The sequence below is a fragment of the Cygnus olor genome, chromosome 14, assembly GCF_009769625.2.
Source record: "Cygnus olor isolate bCygOlo1 chromosome 14, bCygOlo1.pri.v2, whole genome shotgun sequence".
In the NCBI taxonomy this organism is placed as follows: domain Eukaryota; kingdom Metazoa; phylum Chordata; class Aves; order Anseriformes; family Anatidae; genus Cygnus; species Cygnus olor.
This window is the reverse complement of record NC_049182.1, coordinates 11431132-11450343: the sequence shown is the minus strand read 5'-3', so window position 1 is coordinate 11450343 and position 19212 is coordinate 11431132. Positions and strand designations below refer to the sequence as shown.

The following is a 19212-nucleotide window of genomic DNA, read 5'->3' as shown; positions in this document are numbered from 1 at the left end:
CTCAAGGGCCACCCATCCCTGAGACCTGGGTGCTGTGGGGCACAGCAGACCTGCCCCAGACGGGCCAGCCTCTCCTGTCGTCACCTTGCCAGACCTACCTGCCTTCAGCAGCTATCCCAGAACCATGCTGGGTCAGCTGGCCCTGCCAGCCTACCTCCCACACTGGTTCATTCTGGGCCCTGGAGGTTGTATAAAGCAGCTCCATGGGAGGGACAGAGGAATTTACTCCAGGTGCAGTTTGCTAATCACATCAAGTACAGTCCTGTCAAGTCACTGGGTTTCTCTCCAGTGCAGTGTGAGCACAGAAGGACCTACTCAGTTATCCATAGTGCCTGCTCATGAGCTGCAGCACACAGAAAGCATTAAAGCCACTGTAATAAGAGGATGTTTCAAGAAAGCACCCCAAATTATTCCATCTTTGGAGGCACATTCTGCTTGATGCATTTCTTATCTGCCGTTACCTGCAAATTTTCCCTCATCTGTGTACATTAACTCTGACACTTAAAATCATGCATATACAAGAATGTACCGCAGACACATGAGCCAAAGAAAACACTGGCATGGCAAACAGCTCATTTGACTGCATACGTTTTATTTTATAAGATTTCTTCCCCCCCCAAAAAACAGACCAGAGACTCTGGGAAGTAAAAATTGCAGCTAGGGCTATAAAGGTGCAGTACAGAGCTCTGTGAAAGTTTACATATGGGAAGGCTAAAAAGAAGTAACAAATGCAATTTAAAATATGCAGGCAGAGGGGTGGGATTTGCAATCCTGATGCAGGTGAATGCAATTTTTCTTTCCATCTCTCTATCCAGCAGGCGACAGTCAATCTCTTAAGCTGCATCTGCATTCATGTACAGCTGTTTAATCACTTGACATTTTCTTCTGTTCCATCTGTATTATCAGCCTCTTCTTTTCTCACATGTCTCAGCCTGAAAACAATCCCTAGGATATTAAAGAGAAAACCATGACACCTTGTGGAAAAGATGAAGCCTTCTCCGGTTAAAGGCATCTTCATGAATACCAGTGTCTCACCCAGGAGGTCTGGCCAGTGTAGTGCTGCCCAGGCAGTTAAAACAAACTAAATAAGGCCTAAAAAAATCCCTCTAAATTCCCAGTAGACAACCCAGGTTCATCTACTGATCAAACACAGCCCCTCTTCACTCAGAGGATCAGCTACCAGATTTTTGTTGGCCTTAATCATGATTAAGCTGAGCATCTCTACAGGGAATTTTTCCAGAGAACTCAAATCCCTTCAAAAATTAAATCATCTGCAAGATGCTCTATTTTCCTCACGATCCACCCTGAGATCAAGGCAAGGGGTGCGACTAGAAAATCAAGCCCATAATAGTGATGGTCTTGGCTAAGCTGAATCCCAAACAGATCTGCAGTGATACATGGGACAAGTCTAGAAATGGGGACACAGGAGATACATTCTAAAAAGACGGCCACTGAGTTCAAGACAACAGGAGAGAAAGAGCTAACTAAAAGTCCTGTCTATCATTAAAAAGGCTATCGGTAAAATCCAGGGCCCAGACTAACTAATGGGTTGGGCACTTCTCTCCAGACAGGAACCCGTATGAAGTCAGGACACCAGATGAGGCTCAGTTATGCCCAGAAAGGCAAATCACATCCCACTGGGCCACACATTCCCAAGCCATTGTTCCCTAGGACAGTCCCTTCTCACCTACATCAAAAATCATTCAAGATCCCAATTAAACACCAGCTGGTCCCCAAGCACTGAAACTGAAAGCTGTTCTCTTCCCATGAACTCACCTCCTCAGCCCTCACAAGTGCCAGCTGCCAGCCTACTGCCTATGTTAAAAGCAGAAGAATTTGGGATTGGAGAAGTCAAGTGGGCTGTGGTGATCCAACAGGCTTTCTCAGGACTAGTGTCCTCCAAGAGCTGCCCTTTCTTCTGGGAGCAGCAAGGCCTGAAAGAAAGGAAAAAGATGAGGCCAAACATCAGTCTCAAAGCTGAACTTCTCCAGCCACTTAGGATCAGATCATTATTTTAAGAGCACTTACATGAGAGAAAGAATAGCTTGGGAACTGCTAAGGAGAGACTTGTCTAGATCCCCTTCAGGTCACTGAGCATGTGCAGGACAGCAGAAGCATCTTCAGGCTCTTGGCTCTGTCAAATTTTGGTGGAAAAACTGAAAAATGTGGTAGAAGACATTTTCATTTTGCAAATTTTGCCAACCTGTCAGGACACGCTGGTGATGATGAGCTGCAGAGAGACTGGGGCAGGCAGCAAGGGAAGCTGGGCTCAGTGCAGGTGGGGATGGCCAGTATGTGGTGGGAAAGAAAGGAGGAGGCTGAAAGAGACATGAACATAGTAGGGCTACCACTGTTACTAGGAGAGGGGAGAAGAGGACTAGAGAAAGGTGTTGTTGGGATGGGAGGATTATCAGCTCCCAGAAGGGCCCAGGGAGAGTCAGACCCATCCGATAGCAGCAGTCAAGTCCTTGATAGTTCATGGCCTTTCTCCAGGGCAAAGAGAATTGTGTGAAATATGTGAGGCCAGCTGGTCTTCTGTGTTACACAGACAGGCAAGCCCTGCTCTCCTCAGCAAAAATATCCAAAGGCTGACACCACCATGCTTCAATGTGACAGCTGGCATCTGCATAGGCCAGGGTCCCTCATCATGACAGTCATCATCTAAATCCCAAGGAAGTCATTAACATCTGCCATACGGCTCTAGAGAGGGTTTAAGGGGAATGAAACAGGTAACCCAAACATGACCCAACAGAAGAGGGAGTTTCCCTCCTGACAGGTGGTGGCTCTTCTTCCTGGATACCATCTAGGTCGGTCTAAATCTTAGGCCCTACATCAAAATAAGTTTCAGGTCTCAAAATAGACCCCTCCAAGGAAACTGAGGTCTCCTCAGACTTACTTGGCCAAGCAGTCTGGGGCAATGCTCGTCAGGGAGGCAAGAGGAATAGCTGGGATGTACAGGAAGGAGGGCTCCAACAAACATGTTTGGAGGGTACTGGGGCACTGCTGTGCTCCCTCTAGGTATGCCTACACCGTCTCACAGATTTTATTCCTGTCTTGCTCCCTGGTCCCACTTCCTCACTATCCTTCAACACCACAGATACATCTTTCTGCACATGGACTCTTGTTCAGAGGAGATAATTTCAGCCTCTTCTAGTTGTCAGACCACTGTACATGGGTCAGATCATGCCTGGGCTCCCATACCTCTTTGAGATCATAGGAATCTGGGACTGTTCAAACCCCAGCAATTACTGATGATGTCTCAGAGCCAGTGAGCACTACATGGGGATCAGAGGAGACCTAGGCCAAAGATTACACAGTGTGGAAGTGCTCATCCCCATGCATCGTGAACTTCATTATGCAGCATGGGAATCAGAGACAGCTCATAGGAAAAAAGTGCCCTTGGAGTAACTGAAGCTCCAATCCCAGCCCTGGAGGAAGCTCAAGCATCCTGACCTACCATAAAAGTTGTACTGGGTCAGAACAACAGTCTGCCAAGACTGGTGCTCTTCCTCAGCAGTGGTAGATTGGTACAATGTGAGTGAAGAGTGATCCCACCCCTGACAGTGCCTTCCCAGCTGGCTGCAAGCTGCTCCTTAGCGCACCTCCCGTGCTGGTGGTTGGTGCCTTGCAATGACTAACAGTTCTGCTCAGGAGATTACAACTCATTTAGACTCCTGTCTTTCAACAGAAAGTGAGAAATCCCAACATAACTCATATGTAAAGATGTCAGGGTCTCTTTAAAAGCTTTTCAATGAGAGGTTGCATATAAATATCTCCAAGTTTAATGTTGCTTCTAACCAGTGTTGAAATTAAGCAGTGTGCAAGGCCATCCCACCTTTCTCTGTGCAGCACTGGGACCCTCCAGACAAAGAGCAAACCACCTCCAGATGAGCAGCAGAGTAGCAAAACCTGAGGCTGATGTCCTCCAAATCAACACGACACAAACCCCACTTGTCTCCAGAGGATTCCAGCAGACAGCTCTAAATTTATGTCTTCTACATAGTGACCACTAGTCAAAATGGATAGACGCTAGCCTTTATCCTACCTCAATACCTCATTGCTCCACAAACTAGAGAAGCACTAATGTTTGTCTGTACATCAGCACAAACACACAATCTCAGGCAACCTGTCATTGACAATATTTTATTCTTGCATGTTGAATACTGAGGACCTGCTACCAAGGTAGGCCCCAGCTCACTGCTTTCTGAGAACAAAGGGAAAAAAATATGAAGAAAACAGCTCAGTTTGAACTGTATTCTTCTGAGCATTTGCCATTCCCTATAATTAATTATATCCCTAAAATACACAAGAAACTAAGAAAAACAACAGCCACAAGCTAAGATGACTGTACTGATTCCAAAAAGCTTTTATCTCTTTGCAATGAATAAATAACTCTGACGTAACTACTTAAAACAATTTTTCATCAGATGTCTGAGCATTAAACTCCTTTTCCAGACCTGCTGTGATACAGCTCTCAGCAAATGCGCTGATGGAAAACCACTGGCAACATTCACAATTGTGTCTAAAACCTACCACAAAAATCCAGTAGAAAACATTCCAAGGACCTACCACACCACTTCTTCTTTCTATAGCAATGCCACCTTGCAAGTCTCAGCATCTCTGTGTGCAGTCCATGGGTATTTTAGCCTACATCTTCAATACAGAAAGCACAAATACTGCTTTTCCAAGGACAGACAGGAGGTCAAAAGCTGGGTGCATATTCCCAAAATCCCTCAGACATCTTGAGGTTGAAAAGAAACCCAGAGCATTCGTATTCACCCTTCCCAGATGCACAGCAGACTCAGTTTGTAACCCACCTGATGCTGCTGGCTAATGGACACTATCTCCAGATATCTGCTCAAACAGAGTCAGAATCTGGTGATTTCATGCGTTACTAGCCTCTAACTGCAGGAAAATGGAAACAATTAAACAGGCTATGTCTGCCCTAACAATCAGCCCTTTTCAGAGAAGGAAGCTGTCTCGTTCGTATCGGGCAGCCCATATTGCCATCACTTAATCAGGCTGAGATTTAAGGAAGCCCGCTGTGAGATGACACAGATTGCTTCCTCCCTCGGGAGCTGGCAAACACCATGGTCAGTGTGTAACTGGCAAACTCCACAAAAAGTGGCCCCATTACACACAACAGCTGAGTTCTGCTCTTCGTTCTTTGCTGGCACTTGGTCTCTGCAGACCCGGACTGGGATCAAGGGCCATCCCACACGTTGAACCCTCTCTTTATACATCAGAATTCTTACCTGGCCACAGCATATCAGCGGAAAAGCAGGTGATGACAGAGGGAATGAGTAGCTGTTCATGCATCTCTTTTGCCTCCCACGTCAGCCCAGTAGATAGAGCCTTGTCTAGGTGTGGATGAAACCATCTGCTCAGTGTCTGGCAGCTCCGGACAGGCAAAGGGAAGACTGCCACTTTCAGCTGCCCAATTGTGCTGAGCAGCAGAGCTGGAAGTCGGGGAGCTCTGGCAGAGGGGGACTGCCAACACGGAGGGGAAAGGACGATGGAGTCCATTCCCCAAGACAGTACCAGTAGAGAGCACCAGGATCGGGCCAAACAGTTCCAGACAGCTGGGACCTTTTGATCTCCCTCCTTCCAGCCCTCTGTAAAAGCAGCAGATGCCCTACAAGAAGCCTTGGTGTGGCACTGTCTCTGGACTGTACAAGTTTACTAGTGCCCTGGATTTAAACTCATTTCAGGTGTTTAGCTATCTAGCTGGAGCTAAACAGCATGTCTCATAGACAAGCTCAAGAAGTGCGGCTTAGATGAGTGGGCGGTGAGGTGGATTGGTAATTGGCTGGATGGCAGAGCTCAGAGGGTTGTGCTCAGAGGTGCAGTCTAGTTGGAGGCCTGTAGCTAGCGGTGTCCCCCAGGGGTCACTACCGGGTCCAGTCTTGTTCAACTTATTCATCAACGACCTGGACGATGGAACAGAGTGCACCCTCAGCGAGTTTGCTGATGACACAAAGCTGGGAGGAGTGGCTGCTACGCCAGGGGGATGTGCTGCCATTCAGAGGGACCTGCACAGGCTGGAGAGCTGGGCCAAGAGGAATCTCATGAAGTTCAACAAAGGCAAGTGCAGGGCCCTGCACCTAGGGAGGAATAACCCCAAGCACCAGTACAGGCTGGGGGCTGACCTGCTGGAGAGCAGCTCTGGAGGGGGACCTGGGGGTCCTGGTGGACAACAGGCTGACCATGAGTCAGCAATGTGCCCTTGTGGCCAAGAGGGCCAGTGGGATCCTGGGGTACATTTGGAAGAGTGTTGCCAGCAGGTCAAGGGAGGTGATCCTCCCCCTCTATTCAGCCCTGGTGAGGCCACACCTGGAGTACTGTGTCCAGTTCTGGGCTCCCCAGCACTAGAGGGACATGAAGCTACTGGAGTGAGTCCAGAGGAGGGCTACAAAGATGATCAGAGGACCGGAGCACCTGTTGTATGAGGACAGGCTGGGAGAACTGGGCCTGTTTAGACTGGAAAAGAGAAGACTATGGAGAGACCTCATCAATGTATATAAATATCTGAGGGGAGAGTGTCAAGAGGATGGAGCCAGTCTCTTTTCAGTTGTGCCCAGCAACAAGACGAGAGGCAATAGGCACAAACTGAAGCACAGGAGGTTCTGGCTGAGTATGAGGGGGCACTTCTCTGCTGGGAGGGTGACAGAGCACTGGAACAAGTTGCCCAGAGAGGTGGAGTCTCCTCTGGAGATATTCAAAACTCGCCTGGATGCCATCCTGTGCAACATGCTCTAAGTGATCCTGCTCACCAGGGGGGTTGGACCAGATGATCTTCAGAGGTCTCTTCCAACCTCATCCATTCTGTGATTCTGTCTTCTCATGTGGACCTAGCAGGGGTTCAGCAGCCTTACTCCAGTTTGGGTAAAGGTGTTGTTGAGATGCAGAAATTAGGCACACAGAACCCCCAGTCACATATACCTCCAAACCACCTCCCATCCTAATGGAGGAGATAGGATGTCCCAGGCTACAGACTTATTAGCCCCATCACCCCACACCTCAATGCACTTCCAGACTGCCTGGCAGCTTCTGCCTTTGAGCAAAGCTTACCTTGGAAAACACTTTGCCCAGCTCGGAACCTGCCATTACTACATGCCCAAAGTCTCTGCTGCTTTAACAGACTGGCTCCTCAGGTTGTACATATGACTTTGCACAAACACTGCAACTATTGCAATCAATGAGAATGTCTTCATTAGCCTCCCCAGGCCTGGACCTGCTCCAAGATATAGAGTTACACTGGATGCCGAAATGCTGCACCTTGCACCAGGCAACTCTTAGTGGGAGCTTAGGCTACAGCCCTCCAGATGCCCTTCCACACCCATTTTGCAGACTAATCACCCCCCTGAACAAGAGTTTAAGGAGGAATCCCTTAGCCACAGGGAGATCTTGAATGACACGCAAAATCTCCCAGTACCTCTCACACAGATGTTTCTGGGGAGGTCTGGGGCAGTCCCTTGTAAGATGTGCTACCTTTCCAGGACCCTCCAGACCTGTCTCCCTGCATAGCTGCATCCCAGCACACAGCTCATTACTTCTCCTAGATGGTTGTTCTGAATCCTCCATGACCTCTTGCAATTCCCATCACTTATGTTCATTTAAGAGGATATAGCTAGCTTTTAACAGGGTTCCTCACCTCGTTGCAGCTTAAAGCATAAGGAGCCTTCATACGTATGGGTGAAAGTGGGAATCAGAAGGCCTCTAGCACTGGTCTGCAAATCGTGAAATGGAAATTATGGTGCTGTGGCAGAGCCCTTGCAAGTCTCCAGGTCTGTGTCCAGATCCACTGCTGTTACAACTTATTTGAGCACTGGCTATTCTTGAGCCACTCGTCAGCATCCCTGAATGGCTTGTCTCTGCAACCTGGCAATCAAGACAAGCGAAAAATACTTTGTATAGCAAGTGCACAAGGAATCAGCTGGAAGTTGCATCAAGCCCTTGATAATGCTGCCCAGAGAGAGATGTCCTTCATTGGCTTCCCCTCCCCCAGAAAACAAGCCCATGGGATATTCTTTGAAGTCACACAAGGATCAGGAAACAGTTTTATAAGGGAAAGTTTCATCAGCTTTCCCTGAAGACATTGCTCATGATAATTAAAAAGCATATGTTTACAGGACGGCTACACAGGCATGACCATGGAGAGCAGAGAGCTGTGTGTCCAGTCATTTCCTGTGACAAACATAAGAAAATTGCTTTATTGGTGTCAGTTCTGCCAAAGTAGAGTTGGGCTGAAAGTGATAAAACAAACAGTACTGTGCACAAATATATTATCCAAGTCGCAGAAGGTCTTCTTCTATTTCTTATGCATTTGTAAGACATAAATAACCATTTAATAATCATAGTCATTAGGAATGTGTATTGTTACCACAAATGAATTGTATCCTGGTTGTTTGGTCTTGCAGAATAAGAACAGGACACATAGGAGGCCTCAGACCTGTTCCTAAGCTGCTCCCACATTCCAGACTCATCCTGACTTCCTAGATGCAACTGGGCCCCCAGGAGATCCTGCACCAGCATGCTTGGTCAGGCTTTTTGGGAATGAGAAAGCTCTGACAGGGAGAGCCAGCTACACAGGAGACAGGAACAAGCAGGAAACTAACAGGGCACCACTTTAACTAACAGCTTCTCTCGCCTCCCACAAGCTGGGGAGATGAGGGAGTAACACAGGGTGGAATAAAAACAAGGACAAGTGCATCTGATTTCTGAACATCCCCTGACTTCACCTTATCAGTTGTACTATTAGAAATAGATGTAAGGGAATGCATTACTACTACCAGATAAAATTTTAATCGGAGAGTCCCTTTCAACACAAAGCTGAGCATCTCATCTCAGGTAGATTTCTCCACACCACTGTGACATGAGAAGCTTTACCCTGAGCAGGTTAGAGCTGATGTGGATCATTTCTGAAGAGCATCATGGCCATCATCAATGACAGGTGCTGCTTATTAACCTTAAGTCACGGGTGACAACAATCACTTAATGAGTCCTCAATTATGACCTCAGAAATTTTTAGGCATAGAAAAAAAGCCATTTGTCTGAGCTTGAGACACCAGCCCTCATCTTCTCTACCTTGATTTCCCCTTCACAGTGTTCCAAGCACCTGCGGAAAAGCCATGCCAGGCTCACATCAGCAACAGCATGGGAGCTGACAGACCTCGTCATTTCCTCCCCAGCTGCACTGATACCATGTCTGAGCTGTCACCAGGTCTCTCCTGTCCCACTTTTCTGTGACTGGATATGACTACACAGGAGTGAGGGCCTCAGAGACTCTGGGACTAACACACAGTTTTCTAGGACAGCATGCTCCAATTGTGAACTCCAAAGAGCATGCTGAATGTAATGGAGAGCCAGCTCCTGCCCAGGGCAAGTTTGTAGCACCACCAAAGTCAGCTTTAGGACCCTGCTCTGTCCTGGCAACAGCAAACCAGCCCTTCTGCAGGGCCTATGAGCAGAACTTGGTCCCTCCTGGGAATGCTATCCTTCCTCCAGACCTTCAGGAATGAAAGAGCTGTGAAGGTCTCACCATGCAGAAGTCATCACATGAAAACCTTTCCATGCATCTTGACCTGTCATCACATCCTGGCCTCCTGCAGACCATGAAGGGCAGAGAGCAGACCAAAGCTGAGGTTTCCTCTATCTTCTCACACCTCTCCCAGGAAGCCAGGAAGCCTTGTGCTAGGAGAGGAAGGGATATCACTCTCTTCAGCCTCTCTGGAGCACTTTGGAAGGCAAGTTTTTGTTTCAATTTAGATAGATCCTTCCCAATACCCATCATCTTCTATGATGGGATTAGAAGAAGGGCACAGTTTGATAAATGCTTCTTCTGGGACACCATCCCACCACTTCTGCCTCTCTGATAAAAATACTTTTGGGTTTGGGTTGTGTTTTTTTTCTGGGTTACAAGCACCACAGGACAGTAAAGGGTGGCCACTAAGAAATATTCACCAAGCCCTAAGGCTCAGTATTTGCATCACTGAGTACCACAGGAATCTTGTTTCTATTAGCTATGATCTCTTGAAAGACATACACTAAGATACAGTGATACCAGTAAATTAAACTGCACGAGGGTAATGTGTGGCTGCACTCTCAAGCTGTTGCAGACCCCCTGACATTGTTTTACCCAGGATGAAATAACTCCTGGTCATGGTTCAAAAATAGGCATGATTAAGAGTCCTTCTCTGTACACAACCACCCTGTTTCAATTGTGTTCAATAGCACAGACACAGGCTGCACGTTGGTATCTGTGCCAGAGAACAGCCCAGTAGCAATGCAGCCAAGGGATTCTGAGAGGAGCCATGGCAGGAGATGTCTAGCACCCAGAGGGACAGGAGAGACAGCTTTTCCCCATTGTTCCACAGTACTGCACACCGCATGCTACAGATATTCAACAGAGCTATTTGGGTGAGAGAAACAAGCACTGCTTATCTGAGCAGCCCAATTCCTGCTTTGGTTTGTTTCATCTCCATGAAACAAAGCATTAAAAGATTAAGAAGCTCCAGTAAAATGCAGGTCAGTCCATCCTTCACCCTCTCCCCAGCAGCAGGAAAACAACATCCAGCTAAAGCTAGCAGTTAAATGGGCAACTTAATACACGTTGCAGCCTAAAATCCATGCTCAATGGAATGAGGCATCAACATCTGACAAGGCTACTGACAAATTGTTTTTTCACCTTGGAGCTTTGTCAGAGGCTGTCTGTGCTGGACACAAGTCTTCAGCAGAACCTACATGGAGAAGCAACAGTCCCTTTGCACTGGTTTTGGCAAAAGATGCCCAGAAGCACATTAGAGCAGCACTGGCTTCAGCCGTTCCTTCAAGAAAGCCTTTGCTTCATGACCTTGAGGCAAGCCACTCTAAGACTCAGACTGCCTGGCAGACAATTCTGTGGCATCAAGGGAAAGGGAAATCATTATCACTACTGAAATAATAAAAGGGAAAAAAATGTACCTCTGTGCATCTCTCCATCCCCAAGATCTCTCACATGCCTTGTCCATGAGCACCTTGCTGAGATTTCTCTGCAGATGCCCCTGAGGACAGCAGCAATGAGACATTTTCCACCTGACCACAGGTTCCTGGCCTCTCCCACTCTGTTATTGTGCATGAGGGAAACTATGCTAGTACACCACTGCTCAGCAGCTGGGATACACAACACCCACCCCACTGCTTCTGCCCATACATTACACAACTGGAGTTAAAGCCCCTCAGTATAGTTCAGCTGCATCCTAAATCCTGGCCTGCCAACACCAACAAGCCCTGTGATTTCTGAAGAGGTGAGTCCTGCCAGACACCAGAGGGAGCACACAAACATCTCATTGACAGGCTGGGAGCTAGTTTCCCCTTGAAGGTGAAAGCGGGCTCTTTGCAGCAGGCTGAGGGCAGCTGGAGAAGCTGTCAGCCTCCCACCCACCCATCAGGTCTCTGGCCCCTGTGGAGAAGCCTACCTGTGTTTTTGTCAGACACCACCACATGCTGGCATCCTCAGGGCTGTGAGATGAAATTGCTCCAACAGCTCACCCCAGGTAACGACAGCCAAGGTCCTGCCCGAGCTGGCAGGATGTCCTCCATAACCACTCGCAACCAAAGCAGTCAAGGTCAGCACCAATTTCATCCACCAGCCTTCACCTCTTGCCCAGGCAAGTCAAGAGGAACAGATGATGTCTTTGACATCCTAGAGGTGCACAGCACAGTGGATTGAAGCCTGCTCATCTTGCATGCAGCTTCAGTACACTCAGCCAGCACTGAAGAGCCAACTGACCAGGCAGTCATGACGCTGCAGATGATGCTGCACAACGAAGTCTTGGGACAACAGACTCTGAGCTACCAATGCATGATGCTGGTCCCCAAAACAGCCATACACTGGTCTAAAAACTGTAAGCAAGCTTTAACTGGGAGAAACCTTGGGGCAGTCCTGCAAACAGGGAAATTCTTTGGATTCTCCTTGTTACTAACCCAAAATAGTGCTGAACTGGGAGCTGGACACACCCAAGCTGGGGGAGGATTCCAAGCATACAGGAAAGATACTAAATAAATGTTGGAATATGTTTATTCACATCCCAGTGAGATGAGCTTTGCCGGTTCATATTCCCAAGTTTGTCTCTGTTACCACAAAACTTTTACAAGGAAACTAAGATTTCTGTGCAGTCCCACAACTCTGGGAAGTGGGGCTTTAAAAGAAACCCTTGAGAGTAGCTCTACTGCCATTGCAGTAATTCCTCAGGTGTCTGCCCAGGAGGCAAGCTCCTCTGTACAGCCCAGCGTCCCTGACCCAGGCCAGGCCAGCCATGCTTACTGTGATTTCCTTCACCACCATAAATCTCTTCTAATTCCCTCTAAACCGTTCCTTGTCTCCATCAAAGTACAGCGCCCTCCCTGCTTTGCCCAGTGGGGATTAGCGCAGCTCTGTGGAGTGGGGACTGCAGGCAGACAGAGCTAGGCTGGCCCTGCCTGTGTACAGGCCTTGTTCTCCATCCCTGTGCCCCTGCCCTGATTTCGTGGGTAATCTGAGCCCCTCATGATCTAAGAGTGGGGCCACCATGGAGGCTGCCGTAGCCTCAGCCTCCCTGCTCTCCCCAACAGCATCAGCTCTTTTCCCCTTCTCTTGCTCAACTACCACCCTATCCTAGCCTCCATGCTGCCCTGCTTTGGGAACCATAAGCTATGCCTCTTGACATCTTCTAGACCCAGGCACCAGCACCCACCACTTCCCAGTCCTCCAGTGTGTCTCTGACAGGAGGCTGAAAGCAACACAGGAGCCCTGGGGCTTTCACACACTGGTTCCATCCCATCCCATAGTGTAGCACCTGTGTGCAGGTCTGGGGGCTCATTGCTTCCCCTGGGGGAAGGAGCAGGCAGCAAGGGAGGCCGCTCCACCCAGGAGCCCTGGTATTGTTTATATGGAAGGCAATGAGAGATCACTCCAGCTCCCTATGCTCTAAGCATCCATAAGTAACCATCTCCTTACAAAGTAAATCCCAACCTCTTGCCCATCTCCAAATCACTCGCTTTTCCAGGCTGCTGCTATAGCCTCCTCCCTCGCTGTCTCTGGTAGGATCTTCTCTGCTGATGGGAGAACAGCATCAAAGAATGCCCTTAAATGCATAGTGGTACTTGTAGACATCCCATGCAGTCATAGAATCATAGAACCATTCAAGTTGGAAAAGACCACTAAGATCATCTAGTCCCATCTTTAACCTAGTACTGACAAGTCCACCACTAAACCATGCTACTAAGTTCTACATCTACATGTTTCTTGAAGACCTCCAGGGATGGTGACTCAACCACTTCCCTGAGCAGCCTATTCCAATGCTGCACAATCCTTTCAGTAAAGAAATTTCTCCTAATATCCAACCTAAACCTCCCCTGGTGCAACTTGAGGCCATTTCCTCTTGTCTTATCCCTGGTGCTTGGGAGAAGAGCCTGATACCCCCACCTTGCTACAACTTCCTTTAAGGTAATTGTAAAGTACAATAAGGTCTCCGAGTCTTCTTTCCTCCAGGCTAAACAAACCCAGCTCCCTCAGCTGCTCCTCATACTTATTACTCCAGGAGTTGGGTCTTGAAGAGATACTGCTAAATTCACAGACACAGCCCAAGTTTTGGTGACAGCAAAACCATAGAATCATAGAATGGTTTGGGTTGAAAGGGACCAATCCAAAATGCCCTGCCATGGATCAGGTTGCCCAAAGCCCCATCTAACCTGGCCTTGAACACTTCCAGTTATGGGACATCCATAGCATTTCTGGGCAACCTGTTCCAGGATATCACCACCCTCATCAAGAAAAATTTATTCCTTATGTCCAATCTAAATCTAAATCATTTTGATGAGAACAAAAAAGAAGCAGGAAGATGCCAAACTAACTCTCTTTCTCACTAGTGCAGGAAAGTTTGGTATCTCAGGAGCTATGCTGGAAGCAGAGTACATATAATAGAATATTCTGAGTTGGAAGGGACCCACAAGGATCATTGAGTCCAGATCCTGGCTCCACACAGGACCACTCAAAAATCAGACCAGCTCTGCTCTGGGCTGAACAAACCAAGAGACCTCAGCCATTCCTCATGAGTCTTCCCCTCTAGATCCTTCACCTTCTTCGTAGCCCTCCTTTGGATGCTCTGTAATAGTTTTACATCCTTCATACACTGTGGTGCCCAAAACTGCACACAGTGCTTGAGGTGAAGCCACACCAGCACAGAGCAGATTGGGACAATCACTCCCCTCCACCAGCTAGCATTGTTGTACTTGAAGCACTCCAGGACACAGTTGGCCCTTTTGGCTGCCAGGGTACTCTGCTGGCTCATGTTCAATGAGCTGTCAAGCTGAACACCCAGATCTCTTTCCACAGGGCTGCTCTGCACAGCCTCTTGTCCCCCAGTCTGTACACATAGCCAGGGTTGCCCCATCCCAGGTGCAGAACCTGGGCTTGAGTGCCAGGTGCACATACCAGGCTTGAGGCCAGGATAAGCCTGAGCTATATGGAGAGCCTCAGATTTGGTGATGGGCATGAAAAGTGTCACACTGGGCTGGAGCCTGGAGCACCCAACTGCTCCAAAAGGGGTGACCAGTGATATTTGGAGGAAAGCACCCCACATTTCAGGAGTGGTTCAGCAGTGAGAGGGTATTGATTCTGAGCACTCTACATCATGAACTGTTAGTGATGCATCCATGACCTGAGTACACCCATGCCTGCACTGTTCTGCACTCTGCCAGAGGCTGTGATGTGCTGTACAAACCCCGTGGCTGCAGGACAGACCCAGCAGCTCATTGTAACAGAGAAGCCTGCAGGCAGGTCCCACTCAGTACTGGTGATCACGCCACCTGCAGAGCTGTGTGTTTGTTTAGCTAACAGTGCAGGAAAGTTCTCATGAGAACATCCTTTAGGAACAGAGCTGTTTTATTGAAAGAAAATTGCATAACTGCTCAAATGACCAAAAGTGAAAGCTTCTTTCCGGGGATGGGATTTGACCTACACCGTGGGAGAAATACATCCAGGGTCTGTCTGATTCTGAGCAAACATGGATTGCCCAGCATCTGAAGGGACTTAAGATTTACTCACTATCTGTATTTCTCTTCTTATTCTGTCTTACTAAAACAGCTATTTTATCGATCCAGTTGTTGCAGGGCCTTTCTTATAGAGATCCAGAAAGGGCCCTGCACTAGCTCGCTCTCACCTCACCCATGCCCAGAGAAAACAGAGAGGCGGAGAGGACTCACAGCTTTCCCGGCAAGAAGTGGGGCCTGGCATACACAGGATTAGTGGGTAGAGGCACTTTAGGTACAAAGGGGCCAAAAAGCAGGACAGTGAATGGTTGGGATAATAAGAAGTTAAGGGATGCACACCAGAGAGACCAGGACAATCCTGGGGGCTAAGCCAGACCTATACAGCTCAGCCTCAGGCAGCCAGGACTTGCCACTGCACGTGAAATGCTCATTCCCCTGTACTGCTCTTGCTCACATTGGTGTGTCCACTCCAGACATGGGCACAAGCCCAACTGCAAGTCCCAGCTGGGATGTCTCAGCCCATGCCTGGACCGCTCTTTTCTCATTTGCCAGCCCTGCGCTTAGCAACGACCAACCCCAAGAGCTCATTTGCTGCCTACTGAGATGCCGGGATTTCTTTCTTCCCCCAGTCTCCAGCATTGATAATTTCTGCCTCTGAAGGAAGTCTCTAGCACAAACACACAGGCACACACACTTACTTCCCCAAGGCCCCTGCTAGGGGGGATTCCAGAGGAGCATCCCAGGGCCCCCGCATCATTGATGCCACAGCATCCACTACAGTGTGATATATCCTCAGGGCAGGGCCTAGATGAGAGTGGAGTTACAGAGTTACAGGGGATCAGAGAGGAGAGAAATAGCTGCATTCACCTACAGCTCCCACATAAAGACTCAAGGTTGTTAAACTTTGCCTGTGGGCTGTAGCTGGGTTGTAGCATTAAGGATGCTCACTGGTAGCATTAGCCAGGGCTTTCCCTACTGCAGTAAATACAGCCCCAATGGGCTTCAGAATGACCCCTCCCTCCCCATTCAAGAGTACAGGAAAACAAAGAAACTACACATCATTGCCCTCAAAAACTAAACAAAGCCTTTCCCTATCAGACTTTTGGACAGAAACTACAGAGGAGAGAAGTAGGGTCCAGCGGAAATCCACAGCACAGAGGAAATGACCTCAGACTCTCCTCACTTCATGAGGACAATGCTGCACCATCGGTACTGACTGTGACTGAGAGACCTGAACATCACTGAACAATCTGAGTTCTAAATGACTTTAAAATCTTGTGCGCTACTTGATAAGGGGTTAACGTGATGAGTGCACAGGGGCTGAGTTTGTGCACAAGGTGAGGCAGGCCAGCAGGAGATCCAGGGATGAACTGGCATTCTTTCAAACCCCAGCTAACCTCCAATCCCTTTTCAACTCTGGAAAAAGTTGCAGTTCATTAAAAACCAACAAGGACTCTGCCTGGAGGTGGTGAACAGGGCCTGATCTTTCCCTTAGCCATAGGAATTGTAGCCTGGTCATCAGAATGTACCCCCCTTTTGAGTGGCAGCCCCAGCTCCAAGGGAAGTGACAAGGCAGGGCAGGGCATGAGTGGGACTTGCTGGCAGACTACTAGTGGCCTTCATTGCCAGTGGAGAACACCCTGGAAAAGTCCATAGAGAGCTGCTGCTTCACAAATAAAGAGCATATCTCAAAAAGCATCCAATATAATTTGGATTTTATCTCATGGCAAACAGATAAAACTGGCAGGAGATCAGGAAGCAGTTTGACATGGGAGTGAGTACATCCCTCATGGCCTGTCAGTCTGGCACACAGACACAAAATGGCTCCATCACAGTCACACAAAGGGGACACTTCAGGGTTTGTCCCGCTGCTGGGCTCCAGAGCAGAGCCATAGTCCCTGTGTCTGTGTGGTAGGCACCACTGCAGAGCAGTGGAGTGAGCAAGCCACCAGGTAATGCTGCTGCTGCTGAGCTGACTTCTTGCTGGGGCACGGAAATGAGTCAGCTCCAGCCTAGACCCTCAAAGCCATCATATGCATGATGAAATCAGGCTTGTGGGTCTTCTGCCCTGCTATACCCACAGCACTGGACAGCATACTGCCACGAAACCCCCAGCAGTATGCTGGGCTCTGCTCTCCCAGCCACACCCTCGTTCGGGTGACCACACTGAGCAGCGGAGCAAAAGCTAAGGTCAGAGCAACAAGATATCATGCTTTCCTTGGCCTGGCCACCAAAGCCAGGTTTCCCCAGTCAGGCTCTCACATGCACATATACTGCTGGAAGGAAACAGCCACTCCAATGTAGCCCTCAGACACCCTCAGATCTGGGTTGAAGATTCCCTGAGATGAACCAGGATGTAGGGAAATATGCTGGGGTGAATGGCAGCAGGTCAGTAAGAAATGAGCAGCATTACAGAGAACCTCAAACCAGCTTGGCCTCTTGGCAGACTGTCAGAGGGGAAGGTGTTTTGCAGTTTTGCAGACCTAAACTGATGCTCCAACTCCTTCCTTCTCTCACCATGCAAGCATGGGACTAGGGATCTCACTGGGGCAATTGCTGTAATGAGTCCAGATCCAGCAGTTAAAGTTAGAGCTCACCTTGGCCATCTGTCTAATTCTTCTGTAATTTAGTCCAACAACTCACGGGAACTTGTAACGACCTTATGCATGAGCATGTTGCTGCTCTCAGATCTCAGCAGCCATGACCACTCTCCTGACAAGCATCCCAGGCTCCCTGAAGCGTCTGTTGCCTTATTAGCAAGGCCTCCACTTGGGATTTATTTTCCATCCAGAATTTAAGCTGAATTTATGTATTAACTAAAGACTATTAGTGCCAAAAATAAGTGGAATGCCACTTGCTCAGCAACACAGGCCTTTACAAGAGACCACGTGGCACAGCCAGCCCACCCAATTGCAACACCAGAGAAGCTTTTTATAGACACACACATCTGATGGAGTGCAAGTGATGCTTGGCTTGCTACAAGCTTTGCTTTGCAAGTATCTTATTGAAGGGGGAGGGAGAGGGAAATATCCCCACATCCACAGGCAGGAGGCACAGATCCCTCCTCTCCTCTGCCGACTGGGTAAGGAGCCAGGTGGAATTGGTTTAGGAAGAGGTAGTGGCAGAGCTACTCCATTTCTCTGCCATAAACACGCACATGCAGCATGCAGCTTCTGACAGACAGCACATACAGTGCTGAGTATCTCAGTGCAATACCTCAACATCAAGAGTATTCCATTCTCCTCTGAACAAGGCTGCTGGAGCATCAATAAAGGTCACCTAACACTGTTCTGCTTTAGCTGCCGGTGCCTTCTCTCTTTCGCACATTCTCCCCAGGGCATTTGAGTACACCCCCAGCACTGAGCTGGCTCAGCTACCAGGAGTGATGCTGATGTGATTCTGAAGGCTTCTCCAAGGACTCTGACCAATCTTCGCTGCGAGGGATACAAAGCCACAGCAGCAGCAGCAGCACTGCTGTTGCCAGCAGCCTCGGGAAGCCTGTGTTGCACAAGCCAATGCACAGTCGGTGCAGGGAACCAATGCACACAGGTGAAGGGAAGCTCTCACATACCAAAACAGCCATAGCTGCCTGTCTGGAATGGCCTGTCCCCTTCCATTGCTCCCATTCATACTCTGAACCCACCATTTGGCACCCTCAGCAAAACCGGACCCAGCTGCTGAGCATGGGACGGGCAGCAAACAGCATGGGTTGGTTGCTGCCTGTCCAGCAGACCAGAGGGAACGCAGGTCACAGGCTCACAGCAGAGGTCAGAAGGGCCAGGACAGTCACAGCCCATCTGCACAAACTGTTCTGGTCCCACATCTATTTGCAGAGGTTTCAACAGCAGCAGTCCGGTTGGACCAGAAGCCGCAGGCATGCCACTGAACTCTGCTCTCCTGCTTGCTCTAGAACAAGCATCACAGTCCCTTGCCGCAGGCAGGATGTTTGCTCTCACCTGGATACTTTCTCCCAAGGCTGCAGGGCAGAAAGGCAAAACGTCCACCCTGCAGCCTTCCTGGCAGCTGTTCTCTGCCGCCTCTGTCCTCACCCTGTCATTTCTGCATCACTGACCTGCGCAGGAAGGCAGAGCAGGGAGCAGGTGGTGGCGGCTGAGAAGCAGGGAACAGGCAGGACTGCCAACAACACCAGGCCCAGCACTAGGCCTCTCTATACAAAGGAAAAGTGAGCTACAGTCCAGTTTG

At 48.8% G+C, this 19212-nt stretch overlaps 1 protein-coding gene and 1 long non-coding RNA gene across 3 annotated transcripts in view; both read right to left on the bottom strand.

The window, feature by feature from the left end:
* The window catches only part of NRG2 (neuregulin 2), a 178425-nt gene that overhangs the window by 141479 nt on the left and 17734 nt on the right, over positions 1-19212 (bottom strand). The gene's annotated exons all lie outside the window — the stretch shown is intronic.
* Positions 565-3492, bottom strand: LOC121077934. The gene is made up of 3 exons (XR_005824375.1): positions 2029-3492; positions 1777-1934; positions 565-945 (listed from the first exon to the last, which is right to left on the bottom strand). It is a non-coding gene; the product is annotated as an uncharacterized LOC121077934 (long non-coding RNA).